Source organism: Rattus norvegicus, chromosome 11, assembly GCF_021556685.1.
Source record: "Rattus norvegicus strain SHRSP/BbbUtx chromosome 11, alternate assembly SHRSP_T2T, whole genome shotgun sequence".
In the NCBI taxonomy this organism is placed as follows: Eukaryota; Metazoa; Chordata; class Mammalia; order Rodentia; family Muridae; genus Rattus; species Rattus norvegicus.
In genome coordinates, this window is record NC_141544.1 from 35477124 (window position 1) to 35496622 (window position 19499).

Consider the following 19499-nt stretch of genomic DNA (forward strand, 5'->3'; position numbering starts at 1 on the left):
TAAATGGATATTTTGGAAGCATGAACTACATTTTTTAAGTCCATGATCAGGGACTAATTTATGTCATCCTTTCATGGCTTCAAAAATGATTTTGGTTCACTAATTTCCCAGGGCGAATCAGGCCAAGTGGGACTCTTACAATTACTGAATCATAGTAGCTTTTGCTCTCTGTGTTTCAGAATGAATGTGAGAATCCTACTGACTTCTCACTGAATGGATCTCAATTATGTAATAGAGACTGGGGACATAAACACATCATTGATTCTGGGACACACTATGCTGACTATAAGTCTGAAATCTTAACTTCTATTTTGACTGGACTGCTACAGTTCCATTTGCGGTCTTCCTCACCAAAAACTAGTATTTGAAAAGATGTTGTAGTTAAACTGATAAAACCCATTAAATAGTTCTCAGTGCAGGAGATTAAGTGGCTCCAATTTGTCAATTCAGATAGGATCCATGAATAATGGATTTATATTTATATTATAATGCTTTCTATTATGGCTATGGTAATTTTGCTCATCTTACCTTTTGGTAATCAGTGATCCCATATTGCACTTGCCAGGCTAATTAGATCCATTAAACTATTGCATTAATAATTTATATAACCAAACATCTCCTATTACAAAGCCTGGAATGAAAAGAAAAGCAAAAAAAGTCTTTAAAATATATAGAATGCTCTTTTCATAGATGTACTTCTTACATAATTAATGAAAGGTGTGTTTTGTTGATATGACCACTTTGGAGAAGCAGGTTATGAATTAAAATCTCAAACCAGCATTTTACTGTCCATGATCTATCTGCATTGAGTAGAAAATGTGCCAGGTACATGCACATCATTCAAAGTAGGCCATTTTTGAATATGAGAGAGAGAGAGAGAGAGAGAGAGAGAGAGAGAGAGAGAGAGAGAGAGAGAAACAACAATGAAAAGACAAAAAAAAAAAAAACACAGACAAAAAAACCCTCCCCCAAACAAAGAAAAAAATCTTCATGTCATATGTTAGTTGAAATACTGGTTTTATAATACAAAGAATGTCATTCCTTGTCATTTAGGCCAACTTCACATGAAGTTCTAGAAGAAGGAAGATCATAGTGTGGATGCTACAGTCCTACTTAGAAGGGGGAGCAAAATACAGGAGGTAAAGAGAGGGAGAGACCTGGGAAAGAAAAAGGAAAGGAGGGAAAAAGGGGGACAGGATCAGAGACTGAGCCAGGGTACAGACTGTCAAGAGTTGAATGGAGATGTGTAGCAGTGGACAATGGGGAAACTGGGGGTATACACTAGAAAATCCTAGATGCCAGGAAGGCAAGAGGCTCCCTGGCCCCAGTGGGGATGACATTAGATAAAATACCTATTGCTAATTTCAAGATTTCATATTCTAGCCATTTTTTCCAACATTTTCTTCCTTTAAATGATTTTAATTGGTACAGAAAGCATAATAAGCGCACGCGCGCGCGCACACACACAAACACACACACACACACACACGCACACATTAACTAATTGCTAGAACTTGTAGTTTACATTTCAAGAAAAGATTCAGATCAAACGTTCCATATTAAGGGACCTATAATCCCTACACATTTAATACATGTCATTTTTTAAAAGATACTTGCAACTGGAATGAATACAATTATCATATGTAAAACCAGCTGGAGTACCAAATGAGAGTTTTTCTCCCAACACTACTCCTTCCAGGAATTAGATATTGGAGAGAGAGTAGAAGAAAAACTGCCAAATAGAAGGTCAGAATCCAAAATGATTTCAAAGGGATGGAAGCAAAGTGAACCAAACAAAACAAATCATATGTTCAGAAAACAAGTCCTTTCAAAGATAGGAAAGAAAGCAAACAGACTAACAAAAATCCCTGAAAGATTAGAAACGAAAATACTTTCTTTTATTTTTTCTGTATTGGATTTTTTTTTTAATTCTACATTTCAAATGTTCTTCCCTTTCCTGGTTTCCTGTCAATAAACACCCTATCCCATTCCCCCTCCCCCTGCTTCTATGATGGTGTTCTCCCACTGAACCATCCACCCCTTCCCAACTCCCTTCCCTGACATTCCTCTACACTTGGGCCTTGGCATTGGGCATTGAGCCTTGGCAGAACCAAGGACTTCTCCTCCCACTGGTGCCCAACAAGGCCATCCTCTGCTTCACATGCAGCTGGAGCCATGAGTTTGTCAACGGTTATTCTTTGGATGGGGGTTTAGTCCCTGGGAACTCTGATTGGTTGGTATTTTTGTTCTTATGGGGTTGAAAGTGCCTTTAGGTCCTTCAATCCTTTTTCTAATTCCTCCATTGAGGACACCATTTGCAGTTTAATGGCGGGCTGCAAGTTCTACTTCTGTATTTGTCATGCTCTGGTAGAGCCTCTCAGGAGACAGCTATATCAGGTACCTGACAGCATGTACATCTTATCATCAGCAATACTGTCTGCGTTTGTTGGCTGTATGTATATGGGCTAGATTTCCAGATGGTGATGGCTCTGGATGGACTTTCCAACAGACTCTCCTCCAAACTTTGTCTCAGTATTTCCTCCTATGAATACTTTTGTTACCCATTCTAAGAAGGACTGAAGAAGTCACACTTTGGTTGTCCATCTTCTTGAGCTTCATGTAGTCTGTGCGAGCTTCTTGTATCTTGGGAAAAACGAGGTTTTGGACAAATTTCTACTTATCAGTGAGTGCATACCATGTCTGTTTTTCTGTAATTGAGTTACCCCACTCAGGATGATATTTTCTTATTCCATCCATTTGCCCATGAATTTCATGAAGACATTGTTTTTGACAGTTGAGCGATACTCCATTGTGTAAATGTATCACATTTTCTGTGTCCATTCCTCTGTTGAAAGCCATCTGTGTTGTTTCTAGCTTCTGGTTACTAAGAAAAAAAGGGCTGCTAGGAATGTAGTGGGGCATGTGTCTTGTTATGTGTTGGAGCATTTTTTTGGGGGGGGTTATATGCCCAGGAATTGTAGAGCTAGGTAATCAGGTCCAGTTTTCTGAGGAACCTACAGTCTGATTTCCAGACTGGTTGTAGCAGCTTGCAATCCCAGCAACAATGGAGGAGTGTTCCTCTTTCTCCACATCCCCCACAGCATCTGTTGTGGGCGGAGTTTTTGACTTTATCCATTCTGACTGGTGTGAGGTGGAATCTCAGGGTTGTTTAGACTTGCATTTTCCTGATGACTAAGGATATTAAACGTTTCTTTTTTTCTTCTTTTTTTAGTATTTTTTCTGCCATTTTTATTAAATTGGGTATTTCTTATTTACATTTCAAATGTTATTCCCTTTCCTGGTTTCTTGTCCATCAGCCCCCTAATCCCTCCCCCTCCCCTTATATATTAGTGTTCCCCTCCCCATCCAACCCCCATTACCACTCCCCCCCACCAATCCCCTACACTGTGGTCCAACCTTGGCAGGACGAAGGACTTCTGCTTCCACTGGTGCCCCAAAAAGGCTATTCAATGCTATATATGAAGTTGGAACCCAGGGTCCTTCCATGTATAGTTTTGGGTAGTAGTTTAGACTCTGGAATCTATGGTTGGTTGTCATTGTTGTTATTACGGGGTCACAAGCCCCTTCAGCTCTTTCAATCCTTTCTCTAATTCCTCCAACAGGGGTCCTGTTCTCAGTTCAGTAGTTTGGTGCTGGCATTCGCCTCTGTATTTGACATGTTCTGGCTGTGTCTCTCAGGAGAGATCTATATCCAGTTTCTGTCAGCATGCACTTCTTTGCTTCATCCATCTTATCTAGTTTTGGTGGCTGTATATGTATGGGCCACATGTGGGGCAGGCACTGAATGGTCATTCCTTCAGTTAGTGCTCTAAACTTTGCCTCCATATCCCCTCCTATGGATATGCTTGTTCCCCTTTTAAAGAAGGAGTGAAGCATCTGCATTTTGGTCATCCTCCTTGAGTTTCATATGGTCTGTGAGTCTTGGGAAATTTGAGCATTTGGGCTAATAGCCACTTACCAATGAGTGCATACCATGTGTGTTTTTCTGTGATTGGGTTACCTCACTCAGGATGATATTTTTTAGTTCCATCCATTTGCCTACGAATTTCATGAAGACATTGTTTATGATAGCTGAATAGTATTCCATTGTATATATGTACCACATTTTCTGTATCCATTCCTCTGTTGAAGGGCATCTGGGTTCTTTCCAGGTTCTATTATAAATAAAGCTTCTATGAACATAGTGGAGCATGTGCCTTTGTAGTATGTTGGAGCATCTTTTGGATATATGCCCAGGAGAGATATAGCTGGGTCCTCAGGTACTGCAATATCTAATTTTCTGAGGAACCTCCAGACTGATTTCCAGAATGGTTGTACCAGTTTGCAATCCCACCAACAATGGAGGAGTGTTCCTCTTTCTCCACATCCTCGCCAGCATCTGCTGTCACCTGAGTTTTTGATCTTAGCCCTTCTGACTGCTGTGAGGAGGAATCTCAGTCTAGTTTTGATTTGCATTTCCCTGATGACTAAGGATGTTGAACATTTCTTTAGGTGCTTCTCAGCCATTAGATATTCCTCAGTTTTGAATTCTTTGTTTAGCTCTGTACCACATTTTTTAAAAATATTTTTCCATCTTTATTAAATTGGGTATTTCTTTTTTACATTCCAAATGTTATTCCGTTTCCTGGTTTCCAGGCCAACATCCCCCTAACTCCTCTCCCTCCCCTTCCATATGGCTGTTCCCCTCCTCATCCTCTTCCCATTACTGTCCTCACCCCAAGAATCCTATTCACTGGGTATCCAGCCTTGGTAGGACCAAGGGCTTCCCCTTCCTCTAGTGCCCTTACTAGGCCATTCATTGCTACCTATGCAGTTGAAACCCAGGGTGAGTCCATGTATACTCTTTGGGTAGTGGCTTAGTCCCTGGAAGCTCTGGTTGGTTGGCATTGTTCATATGGGGTCTCAAGCCCCTTCAGCTCTTCCAGTCCTTTGGGAGTCTAACTTCATGAGTTCTTTGTATTATATTTGCCTTAGAACAAATTCTTCAGATGTGAGGTAGAGAGCAAGGAACTAAGGGGAAAGCATGGGAACAGGAAAATTAAACAGAAAGTTTTGGATGGAGGGGGTGGCATAGAACAGGATTCTAAAAAGGGAAGGGGAGGGAAGAAGGAGACAAGAGAGGGAATAAGGGCACGGACAGCTAAAACTGAGGATAATGTGATGTGTCATACATTAACCTCCTAGAATGGTAACTTTCTATAATACATAACTATATGAAAGTAATAAATATTGAATTGGGCTAATAAATGAAGTTTGCTAATAATGGAAGAGGAAACAGAGGCATAACTAGGAACCTCCCCATGAGTCTCACTGGGAATAGAAATATTTATTCATTCATTCATTCATTCATTCATTCATTCATTCATTTTAAAAATCAAGCTGCTGCCCTTTTCCTGGTTCTCCCTCCCACAGTTCCTCATCCCATTACTCTGCCCCTTGCCTCCAAGAGAGCTTCCACATCACAGGGCCTCTTCACTCCTTGGGACCTCAAGTCTCTCTTAGGCATATGTTCTTCCACTGAGGTCAGACCAGGGGAGCTGTTCTGAGACCCTGACATACATACATACATACATACATACATACATACATACATACAAACATACATACATACATACATACATACATAAATACATACAAACATACATACAAACATACATACATATATACAAACATACATACATATATACATACTTTCCTTAATTTGCACCCCATGCCCATGCTGATCAGTACAGGGGCAACACAAAGCAAATCAAGGACATTTTTGGATACGCTTTATCTCTGTAAATTTTATTTATAATGAGAAAGCAGAGCTTATTCATTGACTGATTTTTATTTTAAAGTCCTTTGGGAATACATTATGGTTTCTGGTTTTTATTTTTGTGAGATTCCTGATTGTGATGTTTGGAAAGTCATATATGTGCACATTTAATTGTATTTATGTTGCTTTTTCTTTGGATCTTTTTCTCATTTATTTCTTCTGTTCTTTTCTGAATTATTCAGATTTATTTTACTGTATCATAGTTTATATTATTATTATTATTCCTTATGATTCTGTTTGTTTTTCTGAAAGAGAGAAAGTGTTTGGGTCTGGATGGGAGGAGAGATGATTCAAAATTGGGAAAAGTATTGGGAAGCTAAACCATAATCAGAATATGTTGTATGGAAAAATCTACTTTCAATAAAAATCTTATTATAAATTTTAAGAAAGAAAAAATAATAGAAAAAACAAACAAACAAATAAACTAAAGGGAATTCAGAATTAAGCAGTGTCCATCCAAGAGACAATCACGGTTTTCCTGAAGATCTCACATTCAAGAGCTTAAGGAATGAAATCTGTCTTCCAATAGCAAACACAATTTTTTAGTCTTTAATTATGTCAGGAGCTTGTGATACTTGAGTCTTTGTTTTACAGTTATATCACAAGGAGCTTCTGAACAAATCTCGATTTGATAAATTTTTCATGGGTTAAGTTGTTGAAAATAAAGATCAAGGTTTACAATTGTCAAACAACAACAAAGTGAGAAACAAAAATACAAGTGGGGCACACATACATCATATTGTTCCAGAATAAATGCAATGTGTTATTTTGGTGCATTATTCTTACTGAAGTAGTTGGACTGGACAAAAGTATTACTTTAACATATTTCAAAATTTCTCATGAAATTCTTATTAGTCCCAACTTGTTAGCACTGTTTATTTACATCAACATTAAATTGTTTTTTTTTATATGAAACTCTGGATTCATGCTGAAAGTCGGATTTTCTTCTTACATTAAATATAGTATACTACTCATCATATATAACTCTAATAATAAAGCACAATAACATCACACTCATAAAATTTCTATTAATGTCTTTCTGTCATTTTACAATTTGTTAAAATATGTGCAATTAATTGCAAGATTACAATACTGATGTACCAATAATCACATTTTTAACTTCTGAATTACAAGAAATAATCAATCTTTTATTAACTTTAGGAATTCTTAATGCTCCATAAAAATTTTAAAAGTTACTTTTGTTGCAGTTGAATCATTGGTTTGTATTCCAAGATTTCTGTTATGTTTTATCACTTTCACCTTCTTCCATTCTTTTCCTTCCTGTTTTTTCATCAGTAATTCCAAGTTAGGAGCAGTGATGTTTTTGAGTGACTCTGGAAGCTGTAGCACATCACAGTATTTCATGGTATTCCAAATTCAGTTCATTTTGTGTTGTTTGAAATTCTACATCTCATCTTTCCTCATGACTGTATCAATTAAAATTAAGTTTTTTTTTATGATCCATGCACTGAAGACTTTTCCTGTAAAATCTTCGTGATGTCTCTTATAAACACCACGGAGATGATTGTAAAACTTATAGGGCATTATATATTGTTGTTTGTTTCTTGTTTCTCTGGTTAAATTGTGCATATAAAGTTCAAGGTGAAATCAGTTAAATGACAAGAGATATGCACACTTTCCCAAACTCTATAATGTCATGAAATTATATACGCTATCTAATTTCCTCCACATAGTCATTCTAGTGAAGTGAAGTAGTTTGAATCATCATTCTTTTAATATTGTACAAAGATATTGGATAAAGAATGATGATGACCAGAATAGAACATCCCTACCTCATCAACTTGAACCTACGAGTACTCATTGCTTCTCCCACAGTACCTGCTAGCTGGAATTATGAAAGTTTCTGCAGTGGAGAGTCGCTTTGCTTACAGGTTAATGTGACTACTGTTTACCATGTTTTGATTAGAGATCATGTCAGGTGAGTTGTCAAATTCAACACAGTAATGTCTCAAAAGCAATAAATTGATACCATGGTGAATGAATATATTTGAACATGATATCACAAAGCTTCATTCTGAGCTTTGAATAGATTCACAGACACCAAAAAATGAATTTGTGTGTGTATCTACAATGTGTACATGAAATCCCATGTGTTTCTCTCTGTTAACATTAGTGAATATTTTATAATCTGAGATTATGGAAATTCCAAACAAGCCTAGGCAATATGATGAGATTCTATAATTAATTAATGTTTTTGCCCAAATCCCTAATGTTGGAATCAAGAAAATTAATATGAACATGATGCCTCTATATATCTTTGGTTCAACATATCAATCTAGTTTACTAGTATATGTCAAATCTGTACACTGATCAATCAGGTAATACATAACTGAGCTTATTGCTATCAAACTGAATCCAGTCCCTGTAGTTAAACATTATACTAATAAAATCTATCCAGTTACTTTTAAATTATTGACTCGTTTTCCCACAATTCCAGACTGATAATTACATGTATACTATTGGTTTCTTGCCTGGTACTTTTCAGAGTTTTATTCACTTACTCTAGTGATTAATTCATACATAAAATGTTTCCTAACCAATCAGTTTCTACTAATGGTATAAATGTATAATTACCTAACAAGTTTGTGCTATTTCTTAAAGTGTTGTGAATTATTCTAGCATATATTTCTCTAACACTTCTGCTCTGAAATAATCTTGTCCCTAAACTACCAAACAGAATATCCTACATGCATTGATTCAATTCCAAGATTGAATTTAAGTATATAATTTATATTCTCTTATCTTCCCCGAATACTGACGCAACATAGGTTATTATGCATATATAAATAATGCCTGTGCAATAATTTTATAAAGTATATAAATGTAATCAGTCATTTTGTAATTTCCATTTCATAATTTCTTATGTTCTATATTGAACATTAGTATTTGTGAGTTGCTTTAGTTATAGTTACAGGTCTCACCCCCACGGAACTGCTACTGCTTATCTCTCTGCGTCTCTTACTCGTCTAAAGCTCTGCTTTGTCTTTAGACACACAGAACCACAGTGTTTGCTTATTATTATTTACCACAATATTTCATTTGCCATAAGTTCACTGATATATCCTGATACCGATTAATATACCCCACAATTATCTCAATAACTATATATGTATATGTATAGAATAATTAATTATTTAATAGAGTTGCAACTTAAAATTGTGATTATAATGCTGGAAATCAGCAAACAGCCATGTGCAAAACACCAGTTGGACTGTTATCATTATGGGTTTCTAATAGCTGTCCCTTAATTAGCAGTATATATTTGTATGTTTTCCAAGAAAAATTTTAATACATAATTAAATATCCTAATAAATACTGACAAAATACACTAATAGAGAGCCTATAATAATTTATATCCTTTCCAAGAAATGGTGTCTTTTTTGTATCAGTGTATGGGTTTTCAGGCAACATTAAATTCTGTGCCACACTAATAATTAATTTTCAATATTTAACTATATGTTAAATTGAGCATATATTTCTTCACAGTTCCCTTTCCCCAATATTAGCAATTGTCTAGAAAATAGGATTTCAAAATCTCCAAATGTAAATGTAAAAGTAAGTAAATAACGAAAATATTGACATAAATACAGGTTACTTATAAGCACAGTATAGTTGTTATCCTAATGTCTGAAGATATATAAAGCAAAGATCTGTAGTGATTGACAAAAATAGTTGTCAGCACACAAAGAAACAGAATTTTAAGTAGAAAGATGAAAACTGCAGTCCTATGTAAGTCCTGCTTTCTCTGGATGCCGTGAAGTGAAAGACACAGAAGAAAATAATCAATTCTCTTCTTTCTGCCCCCTCAACGTTCCCCTTCCTGCTCAAAGTGTGAAGACAAGGAGCAACAAAGTACGGAACATTTAGATACGCTAAATAGAATTAAGGAGAAGTTATTCAATACAAAAGATACTCATTGATTCCCATGATGATATCCTGTTATCTTAGCTATTAGAGAGAGAGAGAGAGAGAGAGTGTGTGTGTGTGTGTGTGTGTGTGTAGCAACCATTTTCATGCCATACTTTACAGGATAACCGTGTTACCACAAACTCAAAGAAGCCAAATACCAAGGAGGGTCCAAAGGAGAGTGGTTGGATTCTTCTCAGAGGGGAATACATGGTGGATGGAGGGAGGGAAGTAGATGGGAGAGGGGAAAGGAAGGGAAATGGCCTCGGGGGAATCAGGTACAGGGAAAGTCTGGAAGAGAGAAGAGAAATCATCAGTGGGATGGAAGATGATGGAGCACTTTTAGGACATGCCAGAGAACTGGGACGGGGCAGAGGTCTCAGGGTCCTATTTGAGTAACTCTAGGTGAGACTCCTAACAGTGGACGATATGCATCCTGAATTGGCCACTTCTATAGCCAGGCAGGCCTTCCAGAGCCGAGGTAAGGAGAGCAACCAATCCACAAAATCTTTGACCTGAAATGTGTCCTGCTTAAAGGATGTGCAGGGACAAACTAGAGCAGAGTCAGAGGGAATGGCTAACCAATGACTGGGCAAAAGTGTGCCGTACCCCACTGGCAAGAAGCAACCCCTGACACTATTAATGCCATTCTGTTGTGCTTGCACAGCAGCCTAGCATAACTGTGCTCCAAGAAGCTCCACCCAGCAGTCAATGTGAACAGATTCAGAGACCCATGTCCCAACATTGATGGAGCCCAGGGAGGGTGTCTTGTAGAGGAGTTGGGGGGAGGACTGAAGGACCCTTTCCCCCTTTAATTTCCTACTATATTGAACAGCGGCACCACATTGCCAGAAGCTAAAAAAAATAAATAAAAAAATAAAAAAAGGCTCACTGCCAACTCTATTGTCCCACCTCAGTTTACTCCTGATGTCAAGGTGGCCTTTGACACATCTATGTTTTTTTCTTCATATTTTTCATTGGATTTTTATTAATTCAACTTCCCATTTTATGAGTTTTTCCATGTATCAAGATATACTTTTCCCCATCATCAAATTTAAAGATTTTTCTTTTTGATTTTGTTTTCCTATCTTGTTGGAATTGTTTATGTCATCAACTTAGAAAAAATATATTTATTACATCTATATTTTGAATTTCTCAGTCTTTGCCTGTTTATTACTCTTCTGGGGCCAGAGATGATTGCTTCTTTCAATTGGTTCCTGCTGCTATCAGCAGGTAATTAGGAAAAGAAACATAATTACCTGGGCCAGTTCCCTCTGTGACAGGTAAGAAAATCTGTACTCTATAATCTCTTAGGGGGCCAGGAAGAAAGCAAATGTGAGATAATCTCTCTCTCTCTCTCTCTCTCTCTCTCTCTCTCTCTCTCTCTCTCTTTCTCTCACACACACACACACACACACACACACACACACACACACACACACACACACTGAATAAAGTACAGGGGCTCCAGCAAGCAAGTTTCATCAATTTCACATGTATACATGCATAATACATACAGATATACAAATATACATATATACACATACACACATACACAAATGCACACATACACAAATGTTCATGTACACATGTACACACATACACACGTACACACATACACATACACATATTTCTACACATACATACATACATACATACATACATACACACACACACACACACACATTCGGTGGATGGAGACAACTCCTACAGTCTTACACAAATAGATATACACTGATGTTTGGTAGATAGAAAGAATTTCTGACCCGCTGACTCCAAAAACTTTCTTTATCTCCTCAGTGTTTTATCCGAAATTGTCTACATAAGCAAAGAATCTCATCACAGACAAAATGTTGACAAGAGGGAATTACAGCAGGATTGTTGATTAAAAGTTCAAAGGAATCGTTTTATCCATCTTTCATTCTAGAAGCTCATTAATAGTTGTATATGTTCATGGCCTTAGTATATCATGGTTCACATCTATGTTCTCATCCTTGTACTTTACCTAGAATGAATGTTTTTCCTTGATCATAAATCTGTTCTAAAGCCATTTCTCTTCCTAGTGTAATTTACATGCTTGGGACACATGACTTCATATAACTCTTTTTGCAGTTTTCTTATTTGGAAGGTTAGGGCCCAAAATTACCTGAGTTAATTCAGGAGTTCTAGGAAATCATTATAGGAATTATGAAGTCATCAATTTGTCTAAACAGCATTATTGCTTGAAACTAAATCTTCATATTGATTATGAGGAAAATCTCCCTATTGAAGTTAATTAATACAATAGGCAATGAGGGTTTCCCGCAAGGAATATAGCAATGGCAAATATGGAAAGGCATATCAGCATCAAGAAGCAATCTTGGGACAATCCACAGACCACATGAAGCTCAAGAGGAGGATGACCAAAGTGTGAATGTTTCAATCCTTCTTAGAAGGGGGAACAAAAATATTTATAGGAGGAAATACGGAGTCAAAGTTTGGAGCAGAGACTGAAGAAATGGCCATCAGAGATTGCCCCACCTGGGAATCCAGCCCATATACAGCAAACAAACCCAGACAATATTGCTGATACCAAGAAGTGCATGCTGACAGGAGCCTGATATGGATGTCTCCTGAGAGGGTCTTTCAGAGCATGACATATACAAAAGCAAATGCTCGCACCAGTCATTGAACTGAGAAAAGGATCCACAATGGAGGAATTAAAGGACATATTGAAGGACCTGAAGGGGTTTGCAACCCCATGATACCAACGATACCAACCAACCAGAGCTCCTAAGGTGTAAACCCCATCCAAAGAGTACACATGGACAGACCCATGGGTCCAGCTGCATATGTAAAAGAGGATGGCCTTGTTGGGCATCGGTAGGAGGAGAAGCCCTTGGTCCTGCCAAGGCTAAATGCCCTAGTGTAAGGGAATGTCAGGGTAGGGAGGGGGGAAGGGGTACGTGGATGGGTGGGGGAACACCCTCATAGAAGCAGGAGGAGGTGGAATGGGGTAGGAGTTTTATGGCCAGGAAACCAGGAAAGGGGATAAAATTTGAAATGTAAATTTTAAAAATCCAATAAAACAACAACAACAACAACAACAACAGAAGCAATCTTGGGACAAAGCTCCTAGGGTCCATGTGTCCTCAGAGCTCCCACATCTCAATCATGACAAAATGACGGGCACCTCTAGGAAGCTCATTTGTTTGCCACCATCTTTCCTGCATGGTTTCCCTCAAAATTATCACAAGTGAGTACTCTATGGACAAAAGGAAAGGTTTAAACAAGTAAAACAAAACAGTAATCTTTTTGATATAAACATTGAAAAACTTATTGTTAATATCTTCCATTATATGAAATACTAAAAAATGGTTTTTATTATCAAAAAATTATATGCAAAACTGGAGTTATAGCTTAGTATAAAATTTTAGAATGATTAATTATGAGGCCAAATGAAGAATAATAATGAACTATTTGAAGCAATAAAATTATATTTTTATCTTTACATTGCACAAGGGAAGAAATAGTTTCAACCAATTGAGATTTAATGGAGTTCTTAAAAGTTTTCTAAGTTAACAAAATAAAAAGAACTGCTTAAGGTTAGAATACAATGAGTTAAATCTGCACAATATATACTTTCATATAAGCAAATAATATGAAAAATAGTGTAACTTAAAAACTGTTACAAAGAATAAAGATTAAATTAATTTTTCTAGTATAAAAGAAAGTAAAGATGCAGAAAAAATTATAATCTTTTCTCTTTGTCATAAAATAGTCCTTTTTGTTTTATTTCTGAATCACATAGATGTTTTAGAAATGAATTGAACCTGGATTAGAGAGATGATTCAATATTAAGTCCTTTTCCAGAGTACAGAAATTCTGGTGCCAGTACCAAGTTTCTTTATACATATACACACACAGATAAAACATATACACAAATATACACAAAAGAAAACTTACATACATGTGCATGCACACACACACAAACACAAAACACACAAATGTACACAGACAGATAAACATACACATATTCAGTAATACACACATGCTATCACACCCAGCAAAAGCACACATGCATGCTGACACACATAAGCACTCACAGCCCCACATCTAAACACACACCACACACATATATGAACACACACATGCTAATATACACACAGACCCACACAAAAGACACACACATATATACACACACACAAACAAATACCCACACAAACACATACAAACATACATATACACATGTTCACACACACAAACACACACACAGACACACACAAAAAACATACATGCATACACAAACATACACACATACACATATAGACATCACACATGCACATATACACACTCAATCATAAACATACACAGGAGTGTTTTAAAAAATTAGAAGAGAAATAATCGTAATCTTAAATATAGATTTGTAAATTAGATCTTTTGTGAAAATCTAAATTTTAAAGAATATTTACTGTTAATATAGTCAGATATTATAGTTTTGCAGATTCAGTATCCATAAACAATCCCTAGTTCTGACAGTTCTTCAAGATAGAAGGGCTAACGAAGGTTCTCCACATTTGTTCACTAACAGTTGTGTGCTGAAATATTGTGTATAATAAAATTATATTCATTTATAGTTTTATAGTCCTATGAATACTTGCATTTGTTTTATGTTCCTTAAGTACAATATTATCTTTAAATTAGGTAAGGTTTTTTATATTAAAAACTAAACATTTAAAATAAATATTGTCAAAAATATACCCCTAGTGTCTATGACAAATATATGATCATTATAACTTAATTATGATTTATAAGTACTATACATCTGAGAGATGAAAGATTATTTAATATACACTACTCCTGATTAAGAACATATGAATGAAAAATGTATGCAATTAATTATCTAGATTTCTGGTTGATGAGAAAGACACATTACAAATGATAACAGAAATCAATACAGAGAGAAATGAAAGCAAAACTGGTTCTTTTGTTACATTTGCTGAGTTGCAATTCTTTTTTTTTTTCAATATAGCGTCTTTTGATGTATTGTGGCTTTTGAACAATTACCCATAACAAAACATATGAGAGAAATTAAATATTGATGTGAACAGTAGGATAGTTCCAATATCTCATAAGCTTCTACCAAAGAAACAATATTTCTACCTGCTAGGACATTCTCCACTGATGAAATATTTCTCACACCAAAGAAAATCCAACAAGTCATTTTAAACTCTGCTTAGCTAATAAAGAACTATGCTGGGGTTGGGGATTTAGCTCAGTGGTAGAGTGCTTCCCTAGCAAGCGCAAGGCCCTGTGTTTGGTCCCCAGCTCCGAAAAAAAAAAGAACTATGCTTTGCCATTCAGAAGCAGGTAGACCTGAAATGCAATAGAATGTTGCCAGACAGGCTTTTGACAGAGGTGATGGCTTAAATGATTTAAACCATGTTGTTTCTTAGACTCGGTTTTAGCTTTTGCATGAATTTTATGGCTAATTCTAAGAAATATTGGCTATTTAGTGAGTTTTTTCATTTTACTTTAATTCAGAATTTAAAATACATGTGTGCAGTTATTCATATCAAAGTTTAAGATTCACAGTAGACCAGCAGATGAAGTGTAATGCACCTGTGTTGTTCACAAGTATAACTCCACATCTTATAACTCAGGAAGAAAGATGAGTGTCATGGCTCTATATGTCCTGAATAGTTTAATGCAAGTTTGGATGTAGACAGGTATTACAACTAATGACTTGGAATCAACCTACCTAAAAACATCAAACTCTTCTGTAGCTCTGATTGTATAGTGATTTATGGAGTAGGAGTCACACTTTTCTATGGGAATCTTAAAAGATTGTATTGAACGGAATTTTGAAAACAAACAAAAAAAAGTATATAAAATGTATTTTCAGGAAAGAAGCCTATACTATATAAAATACCAAGTACATTTTCATAAAAAGAATCATGAAAGAATCTGAATTATACTTTGTCATTGTCAAATTTGTTATAGACATAAGAACTTTTCCATTAACTCTAAAATACTTTGTTTTTATTTTCATTAACTTAATCATTGAACATGGTACTGTGCTACATTAAAGAGCATGTTCTTTATATTCTTGTTTCTAATATATTTTTCCCTACTACTGCCTTTGTCTCACTTAGACATTACATAAATACATTACTGTAACATATTCATGTAATCTGCATACTTTTATATGTATGAAGTCAAGGAGTGGCAAGCAAATCAAACAAATATTATGTGTATCTTTTGGACTTATTTACTATAATTATCTATAGTTACATGAAATTTTCTATAAAAATTGTAATTTTATCTTTCTTTTGGCTCAAGAATTACCTCTGTCTTCTGCCTATACCACCGTTCTGGACTCATTCCTCTGTGTTTGATAGTTAGATGGGTTCTATATCTTAGCTTCTGTGAGTAGTATGAATAGCGTTGCAGGAGCAGTAAACAATATGTATTTTGGGCTACAGTGACTTGAAATCACTTAGTGCAGGACCCAGGAATGATTATATAATGTATGGAAGTATATATGTGTATATGCATGTATGTATACATGCGTGAATCTGCATCTATGCTTTTTAATAGCACGACATGTGAAAGGAATGAGATTCGTTACATAAAATGGTACAAAGGCTTACAAGAGATTATGTCACTGCTTCCAAGTGGTCCTAACTTACTCAGTCAACAAGCATCGATTGCCAACAGATATTCACAAATGTTGTATTTTAACTTTTATAGTCAACCTTTGTATTAGCTGCTGTCAACAAGTGATAAACAATCACTGTTGGCTGGATCATGGGTGTGGAACAGGCATTTGTTTAGGTAGTAAACATTAATTACATGGAAAATTCAAGGCAAGTAATGCTCATTGTTACATTGTCTTCCCAAAAGCAGGTGAAACAAATAGTTTGACTACACAGTAGGATAACAGTCTGAAGTTGCAAGTGACCTCAGGTATTCAAGGTATTATGAACTCTGACTATGAGGTCCAGCAAAAGATTCTAGTCTCTTTGTTTGTAAGAGTTTCATCATATTAAATTGTCACACTTCCTAAGTACAATTGTGATCACTGCTCACAGCCTTGGTGGTCCATTTTGATCTTCATTGCACTGCTTAGAACCTATGTGTGTTCTTTCTGCAAACCCCAGCTCTGACCGGTTTTGGTTTTGGTTTTGGTTTTGTCCTCTTGAAAACTGTGCAATTTGAACTGTACATTTAAGAGTCATGTCTAAACATACTACGGTAGCGACAGTTCAGTTTATAATCTTGGGACAATTGGTCTGTCTTTTGGAAGGGTAAGCATTTGGAGGGTCGGAGACTTCCCAGCTATTGACTCAGCAGGAGTCTGTTTTATAGGACACTTTATCATTGCCCTTCTGGAGTCCAGAAAGTGTTGTCTTCACACCCCTCCTTTCTCTGTCACTGCTAAAAGCAACTATAGTCTCTCTTACCCTCTCTGTTTTACCTCATTAAAATGTCTGCTACTGAGAGTACCATGCTGATTGTATGAGGCTTTCTATCGTACATGGTAGCTTAGGACATTCGTCCTCTATTACTGAAAGGTACAATCTCACCAGGGTCAATTCCTCAATTAAAGGATAAAATTACTTTGTTATTTTCTTGTAAAGTCTCACTTTTATATCACATTAAAATTATAAATGTTCACTATCACCCATTATCTTTCCTAATATTTGTTATAAATTCTTTCTCACATTAGTACCTGGAAATTATCGCAAACTGAGGCCTGCAATTTATTCACTATCTCTCAAAATCCAATTATTCTCTCATATATATGTATGTATATATGTATGTATATGTATATTATATGTATATATGTAATGTGGATGGGAATCTATATATGCACATATATGTGAATCTTTATGAATATATATGCTTTTTCATATATTAATGATCTAAATATGTCACAACAGTATGTCATAGCTGCTAATTTATAGAAACAAAATTATTTCTGGATTTCTAGATACTAAATTCTAATAAGAAAGTATTATGTAGTTGTTATGGTTTGTATACGCTCAGCCCAGGCAGTGGCACTATTAGAAGGTGTGGCCTTGTTTGTGTAGGTGTGGCCTTGTTGGAGTAGGTGTGTCCCTGTGAAAATGGACTTTAAGATGCTTATCCTAGCTGCCTGGAAGTCAGTATTCTGCTAGCAGCCTTCAGATGAAGATATAGAACTCTCAGCTTCTCCTGCACTATGACTGCCTGGATGCTGCCATGTTCCTGCATTGATGATAATAGACTTTACCTCTGAACCTGCAAGGCAGCTGCAATTAAATAAGAGTTGCCTTGATTATAGTGTATGTTCACAACAGTTAAATGCTAACTAGAATTTCTTTCTGTTATTTTCTTTTTTTGGTGGGGGGTGGTTATTTTCTATTTACATTTCAAATGTTATTCCCTTTCATGGTTTCCCAGCCATAAGCCCCCTATTCCATCTCCCTCCCACTTCTTCTATATGGGTGTTCCCTCTCCTAAACCACCTTCCCCTTCTTGCCTTGCCACCCTAACATTCCCCTACACTGCGGAATCCAGCCTTGCCAGGACCAAGGGCTTCTCCCATTGGTGCCCAACAAAGCCATCCTTTACAATACATGCAGCCGGAGTCATGGGTCTGTGCATGTGTATTCTTTGGATAGTGGTTTAGCCCCTGGAAACTCAATGGAGAACTAATCATCTATCAAAAACAATGACTTTCTGAAATTCATAGGCAAATGGATGGAACTAGAATATATCATCCTGAGTGAGGTAACACAATCACAATACAAAACACATGGTATGCATTCACCGATAAGTGGATATTAGCCCAAAAGCTCAAATTACCCAAGATACAATCCACAGACCACATGAAGCTCAAGAAGAAGGAAAACGACTAAAGTCCTGATGCTCCAGTCCTTCTTAAAAGGAGGAACAAAAATATTCACTAAAGGAGATATGGAGATAGTTTGGAGTAGAGACTGAAGGTGTAATGTTTTTTATGAAGCCTGTCTCTCTGGTTTGAAGATGACTGCTTCTTGTTGCATCTTCAAATGCCCATTTCTCTGTGTTTATATACCAATTCCAGTAAGGCTACTCCACATATTTTAATTTTGTCCCACTCTTCTTTATGTTATATTTGTCTCACAAATAAGGTTTTATTTAGGTTTAGTATTTCAAAACATTTTAGTGAACAAAATTTAATGCCTAATGCAAAAATCTACACATATTCAAATATAGATTGATAACTAATTTTTAAATGATCTGAAAATTTATCTTACTATATAAGGTTTCTCTTATTTCAAAATACTTTACAGAAGCCACTAAAAGATAATTGACTAAGACTAAAGGAATTAGTCATTTCAAATGATTTTGGAACACCCCGCATTATAGAGAGATTAAAAGTTCCCAGCCTTTCTTCTAGGGATTAAGGAACAGTTTCTTAGACACTCTTAATTATTGGCCATTTTCTGTATCAAATAGCTTTTTACACATCTTTTTTTTTATTATTAAGCTATTTTTATTTAATCCATGTTACAAATTCCCATTATATAATCATGTCACATTAAAAATTCTGTAACTATCTTATCTGCTTTTTTTTTTCTTTTTTTTTTTATTAACTTGAGTATTTCTTATATACATTTCGAGTGTTATTCCCTTTCCCGGTTTCCGGGCAAACATCCCCCTCCCCCCTCCCCTTCCTTATGTATGTTCCCCTCCCAACCCTCCCCCCATTGCCGCCCTCCCC